The following is a 20451-nucleotide window of genomic DNA, read 5'->3' as shown; positions in this document are numbered from 1 at the left end:
TTGTATTCAATTTCATCGGTTTACATACGTCGATTATATGCATCGATATTCTAATACAAAGGTTCTTCATGTGCAAAATATCGGCCGATGACCGATTCAAACAAACCGATATCCTCTTCATTTATTGTAATCGATTTTCATACGTCGATTACGTAACCGATATATATGAATCGATATCCTATTACAGAGATATTGTGTTGCATACGTCGGTTATATAATAGATATCGGTTTTTTAATTATAAATTAAACTTATGTTCCTTGTTAGATCGGTTTCTTAAAATTGGTAGTGTTAGGACATGGATGTGTCGGTTAATATAGATCGGATATTATTAATGCTGATTCCATATACATATCAAATATTATTAATGCTAATATATCGGATTCCATATACATTGTGTCGGTTACCGATTGTCAGATTCCATATACATTGTTGTTACCATCGGTTTACATACATGGTGATGATAACCGATATGTCCGAACCAACATTAATCACCAAACAATTTCTTTTAAATACTGCAATGATATCTGTTCCATGGTTGTTACCAACTTTGAATGTATATTTAAATATTTATTACAATATTAGTTAAAGAAGCAAATATATGGGTTCAATACAAGCATATGTGTCAGATGACTCAGACATGATCCACTCTTTCACATTTGTAACGACCCGCTCCCACTTACGAGCGCCACCGATAAATAATCGACCAGATTACTCACCTATCAAACCACAACTGAAGGGTTGGACTATGTTTCAACAGGAAACGCCCTAGGTGGGAACTAGGCTTCGTCATTCCCTTCACTCCACTCAAGAATTGGTCCCAACACAAACAAGGAAAAACTCAGCGGACCGAGACCCGAAACCCGAGTGAGCTTCACCTCTCTTCAGCTCGCCCCATAGCAAGCCAGAGGTGACCCAGGCACAAAGCTAGCATAATAAACATTTCGCTGAGTATTGGGGATTTATGAGAACATACCTCGATGATTTTTACTCGGACGAAACTCGGCTTCTCCAACTAAGCCACATACCACGAACAATCTCACAATCATTTATCACACTACGATGATTTCAACCATTAAATACATCTAGTGCTTAATATCGTTTACATTCGATTACATGAATACATATAAAAATTAAAAGAGATTACACAACAACACATCTCAGGCAACAAGCTAATTGCCACAACAGCCTCCCGACGCTATCCCTGCTTGCATCCAGACTTGCATCATCTGCACATGAGGTAAAACCTCATGAGTCATAAAGACTCAGTAAGGGTGCAATGCATGTAAATATGAATATAATCATGTTTATGTGTGCCAAATGCATGCAAATGAGGCTAGGTCCACTCATCCTCACAACCCACTAAGGTTTGAGGCATCAACCTATCAGCCCCCACCACACTAGTCCTCCATATGGCCATTGGTCCACTAGGTCTTGCATCACACAAGATATAACCACTGCATGCCAATGCAACATAAAAACATTATCAAACACATTTACCAACTTGCAAGGCCACCTCCACATGGGGCCGTCCCTTACCTGGCTTGAAGCCTCATTTCTACCTCAGCTAGAACGCCAACCCGAACTCCGAGCTCTTCTAGGATCACCGCCTTCCCAGTCAAACCTAGAGGCAAACACACGAAAACCCAACAAAACATTAACATCCGGCATTAACCCAATGCCCTCGATTTCGCCACACATCGCGAAATCACCAACAACACTATCTCCAAACAACCAACCACGGCGTACATCAGCCGTTTAATAATTTCCAACCACCCCGACCCGGGGTTTAATCTAACAATAATTATTCTACATTAACTCGCTCAATGCAAATAATTTGAGAAGAAAATATTAATTTACCTCGACTCATCTGGAGAGAAATTTGAAAAACGCCCGCACCGACGTTGCCTCACGAGTTGCCATTTATGCCCGAAATCCTATTTTCGAGCTTTCGACACGCTCCTCAAGTCCCAATTAAATTTTTAGAATCTTTCCCCATTTTTCTGGAATTTTTTCCTATTTTTCCATATTTTCTCATTTTTTATTTTGTTCTTTTTTCTTTTTCTTTTCTTTTCTTTCTTTCTCTTCTCCTTTCTTTCTCCCGCGCGCGGCCACTGTTCATCACCTTCTTCGCGCGGCCGACCTGCGCGCGCCCAACCGCCAGCAGCCACCGCTTGCCCGCTGCCATCGCTGGCCGCCACTCGCGGCCTCAGCCGCCTCCGCCAGCACCCTCAGACGCGAGCTGCCACCATCGCGAGCCACCGCCCTGCGCGCTGGACCTCCAGCGTTCCGCCATGGCCGCCGCTGCCAGCTTTTCCAGTGCCTTCGGTCGACGCCGCCGCCACCTCTACCATCGGAGCAACCAACCACGGCCGCTTCCAGCTTCGGCCGCACGCTGCCTCTAGCTTTGCTTGGCCTCACTCTTTGCTGCCTTCATCTGCAACCCATCGGCAATGGCAGCTTCCGCTGTTGGCCGCTATAACTGGCCGCTACCACGGCCTTCGACGTTGTCTCCACCATCATCGGCTTCCTCTATGGCCGCTGATGACCACGACCACCACGCGAGCCGCCGCTGCCATCGGCCACCCCTCCGAGCACCAGCCCCGCGACCATGGCTACCACCATCACTCTCTCGATCTCTCTCTCCCTCTCATGCTCTCACTCTCTCTGTCGCAAGCTTTCTCTCAATCTCTCTCACTTGCAATCGCACGAAGGCTCTCGGCCCTCACTCTTTCTCTCCTATTTGATTTCAAATTTTGAAATGGTAGCAGCCCGCGACTTTGCCTATATATATACCCACGCCTATATATATATAATTACATATATAAAGCTTTTGATCCCCCTATTTTATCATTAATCCCACTTAAGGAATTTTAATTACACTTGAGACTTTAAATAATAACACTTTGACCCTCCAAGGCTTAATTAAATTATCATCAAGCCACACCACATCTCGATTTATCAAAAATTAATAGCCGACCGCTACTTGGGAATACCGACCTCATCTTTGCGCCTGCACAGGACCTTTATTCGACCCGAAAACGCTTAAGGGTTGCCTTACTCAGAAAATCGAACCACCCCTAGGGTCCCCTCAGCTTCTAGGAGGTCCCCTCCGATTATTCGGTAATGGCACCCGCTCGGGCTTATACAGAATTTATTCGAAAATTATTCCCGATCAGACTGCTTCCAACGTCACTATCCTCATCTCGAGACTCTCATCAATCCCTTGCCCTCTTCCCTGGACAACCAAGTCCCGAGGCACTCCCTGCCATCAATTCGGCAAATTTTATTAATTAATTTCTCGGAACCGACTCTTGGGCTTCCCGGACCACCCAAGGTCCTTTCAAAATAATTAAAAATTATTTATTTTCAACACCATGTAATACCGGGTATTACATTCCACCCTCCTTAAGGAATTTCGTCCTCGAAATTCACTTTGCCTTAATCTCCAGCCCAAGACAATCACCTTCTCAGGCTACATGCCAAATTCCCATGCTCGAGAATCTCGTAGCCGAACCATTTCTCAGCCTTTATTTCGAGTCATCCCCCCCTCAAGGCTTCACTTAGGCATTTGGTCTTCTGTCTCTTGAGGACATTCACCAATTGAATACCGCTTTGGCCTCTAGCCAAACCGCACTACTGGTCGCTGGTGATGCTTACTGCAACGGTATCCATCTCCAGATGGATTTTCTCTGCCTCGAAGCATCGCTTTGCAGGTTTACTTCTCTTTTCCCCTTTTTCGCATCAACCGAAACAACTCTCACTAACATTGCATTACTGATCAGTCTACCACGATTTTACGCCGATCACACACGGCAACGTTTCTCACTGCCACTCACACATGGCCACGATTTTACGCTGGTCCAACCAGCAATGTCTTAGCACTGACCACACGCCGCAATGTCACTTTTAGTGCCCACAAGACACTTTGACACTCTTTCCACCATGGCACACTGCCATTAATCACACGCATGCAAAGATTGAGTCGGTCCTCATGGCAATCTCTCATTACCAATCAACTAACCTTGCTATCACTGCACGGGAAGCAACCATTTGGCCTACCCAACCAACTTTGACCATTTCATACATGGTCTTCTACTTTGACCAGCCGACCCTCATTTATCTATATGGTTACGCAAAATCTATATACCTAACACCATGTCAGGTAATTACACACTTCAGACATACGTGCATTACCCGAGTCCAACTCGAGTTTGACGATACACGCACCATTACCATCTCACCTCGAGCTTAACCATGCTCAGGCCACAACCAAATGTAATACCCTGAGAGCCTAGAAAAGTTAGTATATATCGAGGATAGTGTAAGAAATGAAACAACACCAGCTGGATACCTTTTGGGCTGAATGTTGGCAAAGAACTCCCAAGTTAAGCGTGCTTAACCTGGGGTAATCCAGGGATGGGTGACCCCCCTGGGAAGTTCGTGTAGGCCCATCAGGGTAAGTTGTTCCGGATCTTTCTATCGCTCGAACGAGATGTTATAGGTGGTATCAGAGCCGACCCCCGAGCCTCTGAGCGCGTTGGTGGGGAAAACCTAAGCAAGGAGGCTGAGTCCCGAGAGGGGCGTGTAGGCCCCTATGGGGGGTGCGTGTAGGCACCTTAGGCGAATCCCACATCGGCCATGCAAGGGGGGAGATCTGGGACCAGTTGTAAGGTTGCATGACGAGGACGTCACGTGCTTAAGGGGGGGAGAATTTAATACCCCGAGAGCCCAGAGAAGTTAGTATATATCGAGGATAGTGTAAGAAAGGAAACAACACCAGCTGGATACCTTTTGGGCTGAATGTTGGCAAAGAACTCCCAAGTTAAGCGTGCTTACCCTGGGGTAATCCAGGGATGGGTGACCCCCTTGGGAAGTTCGTGTAGGCCCATCAGGGTAAGTTGTTCTGGATCTTCCTATCGCTCGAACGGGATGTTATAACCTTTCTTGCTGCCTTCCTTTTTTTCATCCAGACTTATTGAATTTGAGCAAGTTTGGCGATTGTGGCCAATTTGACCATAACGACCACATTTTACTCTCTTCTTCTCTTCACTAGATGAAGGAATTTGGCATGTCTTGCGTTTGCTTTAAATAAATCTACTAGCTCTAATATTTTGTGTGAGGCTTTTGTTAGTGAACACATGGATATCAAAGAAGATTACATTCAAGAATCTTGAGTTCCATCCACTAGTCAAGAGGAGCATATAGACGAAAAAAAGGTAACCACTTCACCTTCTTATGATATAGCCGATGCTGTTGATAGAATTAATGAATATGAAAACCTTTTTTCAAATGAATATTTAGAGCAAAGAAGGTATGGGTTCCCAAGGATGAGCTCAAGGCATCTCCAAAAGTGGTTTTGGTAGTTAAGAATAAGTCCTTGATACAAAAATGGGTTAGAAAATTTGAGGACTCAGATGATTGGGCACTTTATCGTAGATAGGTTTTATATGTTGTCCATGGGACTTAAAACAATTCAGCTTTGGGAGAAAATGATGTATCTCCCCAAGTAATATATTCTAATCTCTTATCTCTTTAAATTTAAATGTCTTTGTTTATATGGTCTCAACCATGATTGTTTGCCATGATTACGTGTGTGATTAAATATTGATTATTTATGTTTGCTGATTATTAAAGCCTTGAAGATGAAATCATCTTTCGCTTATCGGTATGAATTGTTTTGGATATGACCTTATGGTGTTAATTGAGGTACGTCTATACCTGTGAAAATAGGTGCTAAATTATATTGTAGTGTCTTAAATGAACTTGCTCATTGAGTGTTATGTCCTAGTGTTTTGATGATGAATTTTGCTATGAGTGTATGATTGATAAAATTCTTGAATTAGCTTGTTCTTCTTCTGTGGTTGATGTTTTGGAATGCAATGAAGTTATGCTCATCGTTTTGGATGATCTTTGCATGAAAATGCTTGTTTGTTGACTAAGGTATTTCTATACCTAACTGCATTCATATCTGATTGATTGTTCATGATTTGCATTTAGATAATAAAGCGAAAAATCTTGATGTTTTGATGAGGTGGTAGTCAAATGATTGGGTTGCTTATGATTGTATTAGGTTAAAGGTAATATTGTTCATTGCTTTAAAAATATTTGTGAGTGACTATTTTTGGTGTGCTCATGAGTGGCACCATTCTATGTATTCAGTTTATGTGATTGAAATTATAAATGCATTAAGTGATAGGTTGATTGAGCTCTCTTGAGTAATGATAGGATCGATCAAGTGATTAAATCTGTTTTAGGATTATTTGAAAATGTTTGGGAAATTTGAAACCTGCTTGAATTTGTTTTTTAATTGATTTGGGTACACATGAAGTGTACAAACATTATATGAGATATGTCTTTGGTGTATGTGCATTTCTTGAATTGAAAAATTATATTATAGGATTCTGTATTTTGATTTTACTGCTTAGAATTCATATGCTCACGAGTAGCATTGTTCTAATATGTTGTTAAAACTCAGAGGGTGACACGTGGGTTTCTCGGAGACCCTATCGGAGACCTGGTTGAGGGTCTTTCGTGCCACCTCAAGGAGAGATCTCTCCGAGAGACCTTTCCCCGAGGGACCTCTTGCGGAGAGGATCTCTTCGAGTAAGGCCTCTCGGGGAGACAGGGTACCACAATTTCCCGCAATCTCTATTTTTACCTTTAGGTAAATGCGAAGAGTAGGTTCTTTCCGAAAGATCCGCCTTTGCAAGCTCTGTCGTTTTGTTTTACCGAAAGTCTTCTTATAAATACGCCCTTGTTGTATGAACTGTTACACGCTTGCGGTATCCTTAACTACTCTCGCTCTCTCTGGGTTTCTTCTCTCCGAAAGAAAATCCTCCACGACACTTCCATCCAAGAGAGTCCTACATCCTTCTGGAAGACTTTAGGTTACCTCCGAAAGACTTTCCTTCTCCGATTGAATCTTGTTCCCTCCAAAAGACTTCATCTCCTCTCCGAAAGATTTTTCACCAGCTCCAAAAGAAGTCATGTTCTCTCTGGAAGACTCTCTCCTAGAATGATTCCCTCTTCTCCTTGAGAGATTTCTCCGAAAGACTCTCTCCCAACGTTCGAGCCGACATGTCTTGAATATCGAAGATTCCTAGCGAGGTCTCCACCCAATCCTGCCTGAGATGCCTCCTGCAGTAGAGAATGCGTACGACCTAGGCCAGGGGAGTTAGGCGCGAGGTGAGCCATTTCAGATCCGGGCGTGGGTTTTGGACACCGATATAGTCGACACACCTGGTGTTGCGACCCATCTATTGTATTCCACCATTCTCCCCCGCAAGGAGGGGAGGTATTTCTGTAACCCTCCCGAAGATATGGACAGCTTGGAATGCTACCTAGCCATCGTAAGTTATTTCTCCTAGGTTTTTTCATGTTCTCTTCCTTCCCCCACGGCTCTGAGACATGGACTATAAGGGGTGAGGGTTGCGTTTGGAGAATGAGTGACTCACCTCCTCATGCAAGTCTCTAGAAGCAACTTGCCAGGAGGCTCGAGAGGAGATGGAGCAAATTCACGCCCCTCACCAAGGTGAAACTTCCTGGATGTGGGCTGAGCTAGTCGTCTCTAAGCAAAAACTCATCGTGGCAGAGCATGAGGTGGGAAGGTTAAGGGTGAAGGTTGAACGAGCAGCAGGCGAGAGGCAGCGGGACGTTGAGGAGGCCATCAAGAAGGAGATCTGAGACTACCAACTCGTGTTTTGGGTTTGATCTTCGTTGGTTTTCTGTTGTTTCATGGGAGGTATGTGTATATACGCGGTTGGGTTTTTGGCTGGTTGTTTAAAGTCAGATCTACAGAGATCTGACCGTTGGATTTTATTGGTTTTGGGATATGATGGTCGGGTTGCTCGAGGGGGTTGGATGGCGATCTCGAATCGTCGAAAATTGTCGGCAACGGTGGCCGGAGACGTTGGCAGTGGGTTTTGTTCTTTTTGGCCGAAAACTTAATCTTAGATCTATGAAGATATAGCCGTTCGATCTTTGTTATTTTCGAGTATGTTGGCCGACGATCGGCGGTCGGTGATGGCCAGATTTCGTCCCTATGTTGGTTGAAAATTAAATTCTAGATCTGTAAAAATCCAGCCCTCTGATGGTTCTCATTTTGAGATATGTTGATGTTCATGGCGAGGGCTTCGAATCGGTATGTTGTTCGGCCGTATTTCGCCGGCTGGTGGCGGTAGAATATCGGGAGGAAAGAAAAAAAAAAGAGAAAAGAAAAGAAAAGAAAAGAAGAAAAGAAAAAAAAAAAAGAACAAAAAAGAGGGCTTTTGGGGTTGGGCATGTCGAGTAGGGTTTTGGCCTAGGATGGCGGGGCTTGATTGGGTTATAGAATGACCCAATGTGTTGGGCATGGTTTGACCCAGTTGTGGGCCCAATCAACTTGTTTTCCCTTCTTGTCGCTTGTCCATGAATCTAAGATGACTTGGTTAGGTTGATCCTACTCAGGATATCGACGTTGGTCTAACTTGGGTTCTCCTTAGATCTCTTGGAATTGGCGATGTGACTGGCGAGTCACTTTGTTCATCGGAGTTCTAAGGACGAAGCCCTATTAGATGACTTGAGACGGAGCAAGACTGACCCCGAGTGCATTCTAAGCTAGCCTATGATGATGACTTGGGTTTATCTCGAATCTTGATTTCTGATGGATTCATTTTATTCTGAGGCTAGTACATTGCAAATCATTTCTTTTAAGCCATTTATTAAATCACTAATTAATTAATTATTATGTTTTTTTAAAAAAAAATATCAATTGAGTGATAAATATAAATATATATATGTATTTTTGAAAAAGAGAAACTTTAAAAATATTATCTATATTAAAAGAAATCTAGTTTATGGGTGAATATAGAAATGTATATATATATATTATTTTATTGCAACCTATAAGTGGGTGTGTAGTTCCACTATACACTTATGCGTAGCATGCAAGTCGAGGCATGATGACGTAGTCAATGGCTAACCTCGTGGAATTCCATGGCGCCAAATTCAAGTATTGTGCAGGCCAAGGTATAAAGTAACCAATTCAGGGTGTTAGGCAATGGTTAGGACTTTCGGTAATTTTTATTACGTTGCTACTTTTATTACCCAAATGTGACCACCCTATTCTATTTATCGTAGGCTTGGATTCCCAGGACTTTGCTCGATCTTCTCCCCAGACTCGGACTTGGCGCCAAATTCAAATATTGTGTGGGCCAAGGTATAAAGTAATCGATTCAGGGTGTTAGGCAATGGTTAGGACTTTCGGTAATTTTTATTACGTCGCTACTTTTATTACCCAAATGTGACCACCCTATTCTATTTATTGTAGACTTGAATTCCTAGGACTTTGCTCGATCTTCTCCCTAAACTCGGACTTCGGTCATCATTTCCCAAATGAGTAGACATGATATGTTATGTTTACCTTATTTTATGCACGTACATATATATTGTTTCATACATAACTTGTATATGATTTTTATATGCAAATCACAAAAAAACACTCTTAAATGTTTCTAAATTGCATGAAATATTTTAATCCTACTAGGAGAGACATAAGTAGAAAGATACCCTAACTGATTTTTTGTCTTGAGAATGTGAAATATTGAATGATATGGTGTATTTTAGACACCGCATAAAATGATAAATGGTTATGATTTGTGCATTAAGTGGGGTATCATTTGCATTGCTACTAGAGGACTATCTAGTATATTCCCTGGTGACTCACAACAGGAAAAGATCGTGGTACTGTGAGGCTTAGCATGCCAAGGCCATGAGAGACACGGATAGTATGTTTCAGCATTGCTATCACGTGGGCTATGATGGTATTATAGTGTGAAGATGATGTATGTGCCAATATATGTACTTGTGTGCATGTGTGTATAGGCGTTAGGCCAGTTTTTGCTAGTGTGTCCTCAGATTCAGTGCATGCATCGCATATAAAAAGTATAGGAGACTTAGGTGGTTAGGTGAGCAACTTATGGGGGTTGTCTCTAGGCACCTATTTTTCCTACACTATGTTTTCCTTTGAACCCCAAATTATTTAAACTTATGATATATATTCTCACTGTTCATACTACTATTATGTTATTGTATCCATGATGATCATTCCTAGCATTTTTATTGCATACTCTTCTAGCAGGTATGGCATACCTTATACTCTCGAATCCACAAGACTCACCCCTTTTTTTTAAAAATATTTTTAGGAGATTCTTCTTTTGAATATTGGTCCAACAGATCTTCTGGTATGATGTCAAAACCCCTTTTGATTCCTGATGTGATATAGGATGCTCTGTGGAGACATACACGTACTATTGAGTTTGTTCTTTTGTCTTTTATTTTGTGGTACATAATTGTGCCAAAGGGTCGAGATATGGGACTGTATATGTATTTATGATAGCAGGATGGTGGATATTCATATTTTGTACAACTATTGTATACGAGTCTTTGAAATATTTTTGTGGAAAGTTGATATGGTATTTCACTCCATGTTTCTATATTTTGTTAGTAGTATTAATGCTTTTTTCAAATCGAGCTAGAGAAGAGGCTTACTAGTACACGGTGGGGCCGCTGAACCTAGGGATTAGTGCTAGTCATGACTATTTAGAAATTGGGTTGCGACAGGTTGGTATCAGAGGCTAGGGTTGGTGACAGCATTGGAGATTCGTGGTGCTATTGACGAACATGATTAATTCTCAAAGACAGCTAGAGGCACCAGGGAATGTGGGCTTGGATGCTAGGGTTGGTGGCAGCACTAGAGATGGCATTGAGGACGACACTGGAAGTGGCACTAGCGGAGGCACAGGTAACGGTGCTGTGGCCGGTGGCACTAGAGGTGCTGTTAGCGGTGGCACTGTAAGTGTTGCCCTCATCACTGGCGATACGGATGAGGCTAAGGGACAACCTCTAGTGGAATTGGAGGCCGTTGGGGTAGATTATGAGTTTGAGAAGTTTATGGGTCTGAAACTGCCCAAGTTTAGAGGTGCGAGGGACAATGCTAAAGAGTTCTTGGATCAATTAGATAAATTGAAGAGAGGTTCTCACATTCATGGATACCGAATGGTGGAGCTCACACCTTTTTGTCTTCATGGTGAGGCGAGCACCTGGTATGATGTGTTGAGTTCAAGAGACTCTTTTTGGCAAGTATGTAACACCCGAGATTTTTGTTTCTTTCTCAATTCAAATATGTATTATCAAAGAACTTTCAATTGTGATATATACCAGGAATATTTAAGTTCAGATACATGATGAAATGAGACACTTTCAAGGGGTTACGAAAGTCCTAAGACGAAAACTTAGTTTTTGAAGTAATGGCAAAATCGTAATTACTAAGTCCGAGTAAAAGCGAAATTCTTGGAAAAACTCGAGCACAATCGTAATTACTAAGTCCGACACTGTTGTACCAATCATAGATGACTGGGGAAGCTGCATAGGACTTCTGCACCACGAAGACTGCAATGAGGTACTCTCTTTAGTTCAGGGAGCTTCTAATAGATATTAAAGATGGCAGCATTTTAAGACCACTTGTTACCTCTTTCTCAAAGATGTGTAACTATCCATGGTTGAAAAACTGACAAAATATTGTGAAATACAATACTCTATCAAATTAACATGCATGAACCTATATAATTTAACATGTATTCCTCTATCTATTTCCCAAGATAATCCAAACTACCCTTTAATTTAGTAGTAAACAATTATCATGAACATGGTTTGGAATTTCCCCCTATCTTGTGGATATTTATGACTAACAAGACTATATATTAGATACATTATGTATGAAAATATATGGCCTTCCTTCACAAGGTACATGACTATATGTTGACAACTTAATTTTGGTATGTTGTTCTATACATAGTAAATCTACTCCCTGAGGATTGCAATTGTTTCAAGGTTTCTAAATTTATTAGTGATCTTACAATGGAACTTTTCCATATGAAGATGGTATTGAAACTTATCTCATCATTCAAGATTGCATTAGGAAGGGCATCTGGCATAAGATTTTGCCACATTGTTCTTTTGCTTCGATTTGCATTGTGAATGTGACTTGTAGAAGTCAATTGACATTATGAATACTATGCCACAAGCCCTAACTTAGTTAGAATAAAGTGCAGTTAATGATAAATGATGATCTTAGGATGGAACTCTGATTTCATAATAATAAAGCTAGAATAGCTAAGGTTGGCTTAGGTAAGCTTAAATTCTTTCTTAGCATTCCAATAACTTCAGCAATCAATATTCCTTAGAAACAAATAATGTTATCACAAAATTTCCCATAATACATAATAGAGGTATTATCTAATTAGCTTCTGTTAGCTATATACTCTTTATCTTTTATTCAAATGTCTCATAATTTTGTTGTATGTAAGTTTTCCAGAAGATATATTCTTTAAGAAAATTTTAAAAATCTTGGGGTTTGAAGCATCTTAACATAGAAAAATACAAAGTTTAATCTGTAACTTCTATTGTTCTCAGATAGAAGTTTTTAATGCATATTTGTGAAAATTTAGATGCATGTGGCATCAGATAGAAGACTTGGAACATCCAAGAGTGCTACCCCTCTAAAAGAGTTACGGTAGGAATCCATTGTTAGGATCATTTGAACAACTTTATCTTGTTGAAAAATTGCCGGGTTTTTTGGGATACTGCAACATTCTTTCCCATATCTAGCTTAAGTAGTATAATATGCATGTTACCTAGAAAATGATTGTTCTATGTTACCCAAAAAGTGGATCAATCTGATTTGTGAATGCAGTGTGCTACACATTCTAAATTGTGATATGATAGGAGTGGGCTTTTTCAAGTTACTAAATAAATATAAGATATACTCCTATGGTAGTTTTCTCTGATGTAGACATCTAAATAATAGAATATAATAATTTTTTTCTTATTAAATTTAATCTTTAAAAGGGCATTGCTCAAAATATGGCAGCTTATTGTTCTTCTTCTCCATGTTATCTTTTAATATTTTCTCTAGATTTTAAAGCATTAGTTTTAACATTTCCCTTGGTAGGAACACCTTTTATGCAAATTAAATATATCACACCTTGGGATCACCATGAATCATCACATTTTCCATTTCAAAATGACCTAACAAATGCACAAATTGCTATGGTATTAGAGCATTTTTCGGCAACACCTTGAAGTTAACGTTATTCTTTGTGGTTGCTTTTGTTTAATTTATGCTCATCTTGGTTATCTCTCCTCGTCAAAGACGAATTATCTTTTGAATGGGAGTGTTTGGTAAGTTGATGTATTTTCTTCTGAATGGGAGTGATTGGTAAATTGATGTGTCTGGGCACATTTCTTAACAGTATAAACTGTTGGGAATATTTGTGACCTTACCACCAATGAAGGGCATGTGGACAAATAAGGTCCCTCCGAAGCAGAGTAAGATATCCAAGTTAATGTAATACATCCATCAATAATATGTACTTTTGAATTTCAATATACTGATTAGTTAACGTATTCTTTAATATTTTTAGATTCCACCTCCCTTTTAGGAACAACATATCCATTTTTGAAGTTGAAACGTACCCTTTTATTGATAACTAATTCCTTCCTTCCAACATTGCCTTCAACTTACCCTCTTTCTTGGTCGGTCCTCTCTCCCCCCTTGCTCAGCCAGCTGCCTTAGGGATGATTTTAACCAATGATGATCCAATAGGATGTGACAGGCATTCAAATGTTAATGGTGCTTAAGATTTGGTCTTCTAAGGCATATCTTGCTTCATTGTAGTCTCACCAGAAAGTACAAATTGCCAGTCCTTAAGACTTATTTAGAAGTACATATTTCAGAACATTCTGCTGAATATGGCTTCAAAGTTGTTCTCAAGTTTAATTACATATGTTTATTATGTTTCCAAGGTCACTGAAAATGCAAAAATACAAACAGGTTACTGAACACTGCATAAGTAACAATAATGCTCTGCCAGTTGCCTTGGGGACAATTTTAACCAATGATGATCCAATAGGATGTGACAGGCATTCAAATATTAATGGTGCTTAAGATTTGGTTTTCTAAGGCATATCTTGCTTCATTGTAGTCTCACCAAAAAGTACAAATTGCCAGTCCTTAGGACTTATTCAGAAGTACATATTTCAGAACATTTTGATGAATATGGCTTCAAAGTTGTTCTCAAGTTTAATTACATATGTTTATTATGTTTCCAAGGACACTGAAAATGCAAAAATACAAACAGGTTACTGAACACTGCATAAGTAACAATAACGCTCAGCCAGCTGCCTTATGGACGATTTTAACCAATGATGATCCAATAGGATGTGACAGGCATTCAAATGTTAATGGTGCTTAAGATTTGGTCTTCTAAGGCATATCTTGCTTCATTGTAGTCTCACCACAAAGTACAAACTGCCAGTCCTTAGGACTTATTCAGAAGTACATATTTTAGAACATTTTGATGAATATGGATTCAAAGTTGTTCTCAAGTTTAATTACACATGTTTATTATGTTTCCAAGGTCACTGAAAATGCAAAAATACAAACAGGTTACTGAACACTGCATAAGTAACAATAATGCAAAAGCTTCCCCCAAAGAGTTGCTATGAGTATTTTTTTGAAGAAACACTGACTAATCAGTAGATATGATGAGACGGGCATCTGGTTAAATTGGCCGAGCCTTTTACCATATTTGTGTCTTGTGATCACTTTATTTCACATGTGCATTATTTTTGTGCATTTTCAGTTGAATGCCCCACTTTCATCAATGATGAGAAGCCCACCCCCTTGTGTTACAACCTTCACATCGATCGGCCACGTGATTGATCTTATGCTGGAGAAGGGGCACAAAATGGTGGTGGTTATCAGCCATAGCAGCCTTTATGGTACATCTTACAGCTCAAGTTTGAGGGCCGTTGGAGTTTTTACATCTGAACAATTACATAAGCTTGCTGTACCTACATCAGAAACACCACAACAAGCGTCTTGTGTCTGTCTAAGTCAATTGTGAAGTTAGATGCATAAAGTTTTAGTTATTCTTCTCCCTCTTGTTCTTTAACACATTAACCAAGAGGTATCCTAGCTGTTAAGGATAGTTCTTGCTATGTTCGAATAAGAGAGAAGAAAAGAGAATATGTAGTTTATTGTTAGTAGTAGGCAGTTTATTCTGAGTCTATGGGGAAGCCTAGGTGACAAGTTAGTTTTTTATGTTTCAACAGACAGTGGTTAGCAGCTCTGTTTGTTACTGACAGCTGTTAGTAATAGTTAGTTTGCTAGAGAATTCGCTGAGTAGTATATAAATTCACTGATCTCATTATCATTTGTAATCAAAATTCAGTATTCAAGGTTTCTATTCTCTCTTTAGATTTCTCTCAATTTTCATTTTTCTTTCTACTTTTACATGGTATTCAAAGCCATGGCAAGAGTGCAATGGCGGGCCTTCTAAATGCAAAGAGCCGTGACTAGGAAATAATAATAAAAGGTTAAAGGGAATCAGCTTATTTTCCATTTTTCGGATGATAGCCCTTTTGTCTTGATTTTCTTGGAGAAATTCTACACTTGTAAATCTTTTGAGATGCTTTCCTTCTGACCATGGTGAATTCACAAATGAACCATAAGCGGTTTGGAGCAGATTTCCTTAACTAAAAGTTCACAGATTCTGGAAATAGCTTTGTTGAAAAAAAACTAGGGTAAAGCTGCATACAATCTACCAGATTTCCATCCAAACAAAAGGACCTACACAAAAAATAAAAATACCAAACAATCTTAGATTTTGAAATACTGAACTCTTTATGTGACGATCCAAAAATTTTCCTTTAATTTAAATTAAAATTCACTAATAATCATACAACACACCACAACAACGGAAGCTAAATGAACATAAACCAATCACTCAGGGGCTTAATCATACATAACAACACAATAACCAGATAAAACAAACAAGCCAAAATGTCCGAGCCCCCGATCACAACTCGCACCTCACAGATCTTTTAATTTGGATTGCCCTGTACATGCAGTTATCTGCGACTGACATGCCAAATAGTCTAACCACTGCTTTAGCTGTAACGACCAGATCGAGCGATAGGAAGGACCGGAACAACTTACCTTGATGTGCTTACGCGAACTTCCTAGGGGGGTCACCCATCCCTGGATTACCCCAGGTTAAGTACGCTTAACTTGGGAGTTCTTTGCCAACATTAAGCCCAAAAGGTATCCAGCTGGTGTTGTTTCCTTTCTTACACTATCCTCGATATATTCTAACTTCTCTGGGCTCTCGGGGTATTACATCAGCTCCTACTCCTGGAATGATGGTAAAAACTAGATGAGCCACAAGGCTCAGCAAGCATAATAAAATAATGGAGGTAAGGCTAAGCATAGATCTCTCACACCGGAACACATCCCACTATCAACAGGTAAGACAAACTAAAATCAGAAATAGCCATACTCGATATAGGTCTCGCTAGACAAAGTTAATCCAGAAATAAACCACAATTGAGTACATCTCGCTATATAACAAAAACAAAACTAGGGACACATCCCACCCAGAATACACCCGCACAAAGTGCAATGCATCATATGATCATGCCATGCCATACCGTGAAATAGAGAATCCTGTAATCCACATAAATATAGCAATGCACATAATAGTTCTTAGGGCCCACATAAGAAATGCACATCCTAGCACCTAAGTCCCAGCATACAAACCTGCCACACCCATAAACTGGTAGACATAAAACCCATGAGCCCGAAGCTCCCACAACACGATCCACACAAGCCCGAAGCTCTCATCACAGTCATGTATCGGAGTCCTCATGTCATAGCTATCTAGAGCCCAGCTCACACTCATAGCTATCGAGGGTCAACTCCATACCACAAGCCACAATCATATACCAAGTCAAACGGTAACCACGCGATGCAACAGATAAGAAATGCAATGACTCTTGTAGCATTAACGTGATGACAAAATTCCCATAAGCCAAGCATCAGGCTATGCTACGCCCATATAAGAACCCACACAAGCAAAATGCTCTAAATGCATATGCTCGCCTATCGTACCCAAATTGTCACTCAACAGGCCAATCGGATTATGCCAATGAGCACACTTCCCCGTACATACAAAGCATGACCCCCTAATGAATGTAAGCCCAATCCCATGCACTATAATGTCACGCAATATGCCACATAATGGCAGAGCCAATCGACAGTGATCAAGTACCGGTCAATAATTTGTGACTAGGAACAATCGGTTAACAGCCGCCCTCGGCCCGATGACGATTCACTCCAGTATCACAAACAGACAAAATGTTACCTCACCAGACGACAGCTCACACCGCTTGTCATTACCACTCACGCCCACAGGAAACTATAACCAAATCGGGTTGAGGAAGGATATAGAATTCATAAATCGATTGAGAATCACGAAAGAAGTAAGAGCTTGCCTTAAATTAACTGATTTCGGTGATTATATGCCCACACGCCGCTAAATTAATACACACTGCAAATTAGCTTAATTCGATCAAAATTAATAAAATCGAAGCCTAAATAAAATTTCAACCATACAATACTCTCAATATAATTTTCCTACTTCCCTGGCTAATTTAATCTTTAATTAAACTAAGTTTACCTATAATTTATACCAAATTTTCTTAGCTACTATGCGCCATCTTTCCTCCCCAATTTTCTTCTTCTTCTACTCTTTGGTTGCTGCTCGATTCCACTGTGAATTACTCCCAAAATCGGGAATTAAAAAGCTGAAGAATGAGGTCGCCAGAAGCTGCCACATGGCAGCTAAATTTACCCACTGCCTTGCCCCAAAACGACGTCGTTTGGGGCTAGGCTTTGTTGAAAAATCAGCAATTCCCTCACTACGCGCGCGCCAGCCTACAAGCTCGAACCCGCGACCTGCTGCTCCTACGCGCGTGGGCGCGACCGCGCGAGCTGGCTGCATCTTCATACTACATATGCACATCAATAAACTTGAAGGAATCTTCAGCCACTTCCAAGATTTACATTTAGACCCCCACACTTCCATAAGTTCTCACATACACCACTTATAAAATTAACTCTTATACCCTCAGATTTCCAATAATTAGTTATCCACTTCCCGAATACAAAATAATTTAATATCTTCTTTTAATACAAATTAAATTATTATTTCCATCAAATATTGACAATAATCACCGTAAAACACAAATTAAATTAATATTTCTTTTAAACCTACAAATATTTAATAATCACCTTAATTACAATAATTAATAATGATTAACCAGTCCTATTTAAATTGCTAAATATTTCCTATTCCCGATTAAATTAATAGCTATTAATTATTCCCGAATTACCGGGATGTTACACTTTACTTCAATATGGAACCGAAAAATGGCTAAATCAGATTACTCTGAAGCTCCTCCATGCCAACAGATCTTCAGGTATCGGTAAAGGGAAACAAACAAATGCCACTTTAACTATCAGCAATCTCCTCATTTAAATTAGTACCATAGCTTTTGATCTTGAAAAATAAGAAAAAGATCAAAATGCATAAATTGAATTACCATGAGTCTTAAGTTTTACAGATACCCTTAAGCTATGTCTGGGACTAGGATTTGTGGGAGGAAAAGACAAGGAAAATAAATGTTCTTATGAACTTGAAAAAATGCATGTGTATATATTTTATTATTTTTATTTTTGTTTTCTTTTCTGTAAAAAAAAAAAAATCCTAGTTTTGAACATTGAAGCAAGAGCTTTTAGGGCACGAAAAGAAAACGCGAGAAGAAGAAAGAAACCTTGCTGAAATTCTTACTGAATGAAAAATGAAAACTAATACAAGATAGAAGGTATAGCTGAGTATTTATACTCAGCTATCCTTGATAACAGATAGTTGTTGCAATCTGCAACAACCAGTTAATAGATAACTGCCTAAACAACAACCTAACTAAACAATCATCACTTATAACAATACCACCCCTGCACTCCATATCTCATAAAAGAGGTTCTTGATGTTCTAGTTGCATGTTTACTTGTTCACTTACCACATGCTATTAATTCTATTTCAACATCTTAGCAATGCCAGGACATCCTTCTTCTCACTTATTTAGTTTGAGATCTCTTTAGCACTTTTTCTCTCTGTTTTATCTTCTTCTAATATATTGATGATTTTAATCAATGGAGAGAAGCTAATTGTAGCCAATGTTGGTGATTCTCAGATTCTTGAGCAATCTTATGCAGAAATGGTGCAACAAAAGCAATACAAATAACTGTTGATCATGAGCCACAAAAAGAGAGGGAGATGGTTGAAAGGAGAGGAGGATTTTTCGTACAGATGCCAAGAACATTTAAAAGACTTGCTTCTTCTATATATTCATCTTGTATATGGAAATTGGATGTTATTTTGTATATATGTGTGCTGTTCGATCTAGTAACTATTGATCCAAGGGATGCTAGATTCTAGAATATAAGTTGACGTCATCCTGACAAAGATAGGATGCTTTATTTCAATTCACAGGACCAGTAATTTAACTTGATGTCATCCTGACAAAGGTGGAATGCTGGATTTTTAAGTCACAATAACATTAATCTTCTTTCTTATGGTTCCAAGCTTCAGATGGTTCTAATAATTGATTGTCTTGCCAAAAAATGAATAAAAATGTGTGATCCCATATTTTTTTTCTGAGAAGTATCACTATTACAATATCATTCAAACCCTCTCAATTTCTTTCCCTCTTCCAATGTTATGAAATTCTTGAGGTTGAAAATAAAAGCATAGTGTGTAGATGGATGAGCATTCTACGTACCTATCATCATATATGTTTTCTATTTTCCCAAACTATTAGGTATCTACTTTTGTTCTTTACTGACATACAAATGCATACTTGGCTTAAGTGATGTCACATGTTGATGGAAAACTTGCAATGACAAGGGGGCATTCGGTGATGAAAGTCTGAAGGAGCACATTACTGCAGAACCAGATATAGTGATTGAGATGATAGATGAAGATACTGAATTTATAATATTGGCAAGTGATGATGTATGGAAGGTAAGGTTGGCTTGGGTTTGAAGTTATGTCAATTGGGGCTTCTACAATCTGCTTATCAATGCAATCCCATCACATTCTTTTATCTTGTATTGATTCTACCTTATTGTTTTGGTAATTTGCTAGCTAGTAGCTATAGTCGTGCTCTAATATAATAAGAGAAAACAAGAGCTTTTTTCTCCTTTGGTTTTGTCTCATTTTACATGAACCATTTGAGTAATGACCACTGAAATAGTGATTCCTTCCAAATTAATGCATATTAGGTAGAAGATTTTATTGAAGGTGAAATTGTTGTAGTGGGGGTCACCTCATGATGGACCAACACCATGTACAATGACTTGATGTGCTCTTTTAGTTAGCTTAAAAATGAACAACATTTGTAATTTTCCAGAAATTCAAGAGAAACTCAAAAAAATTGGAAGCATGTAGAAATGTTGTCTTGGTTCTGATTTTTGAACTTAAGTTAGTTGTTTTTTTTTTTTTTTCTTA

General features: G+C 39.4%; 1 protein-coding gene across 1 annotated transcript in view; it reads left to right on the top strand.

Annotated features, from left to right (window-relative positions):
- The window catches only part of LOC127801380 (DNA damage-binding protein 1-like), a 166575-nt gene extending 146547 nt beyond the window's left edge, over positions 1 to 20028 (top strand). Inside the window, exon 13 of the transcript XR_008023029.1 lies at positions 19812 to 20028. The gene's annotated coding sequence lies outside the window, so the exon portion shown is untranslated. The remainder of the gene's footprint in view (positions 1 to 19811) is intronic.
- Positions 20029 to 20451: the final 423 nt, after the last annotated feature.

This window comes from Diospyros lotus, chromosome 5, assembly GCF_014633365.1.
Source record: "Diospyros lotus cultivar Yz01 chromosome 5, ASM1463336v1, whole genome shotgun sequence".
In the NCBI taxonomy this organism is placed as follows: Eukaryota; Viridiplantae; Streptophyta; class Magnoliopsida; order Ericales; family Ebenaceae; genus Diospyros; species Diospyros lotus.
This window is presented reverse-complemented; position numbering and strand designations above follow the sequence as displayed.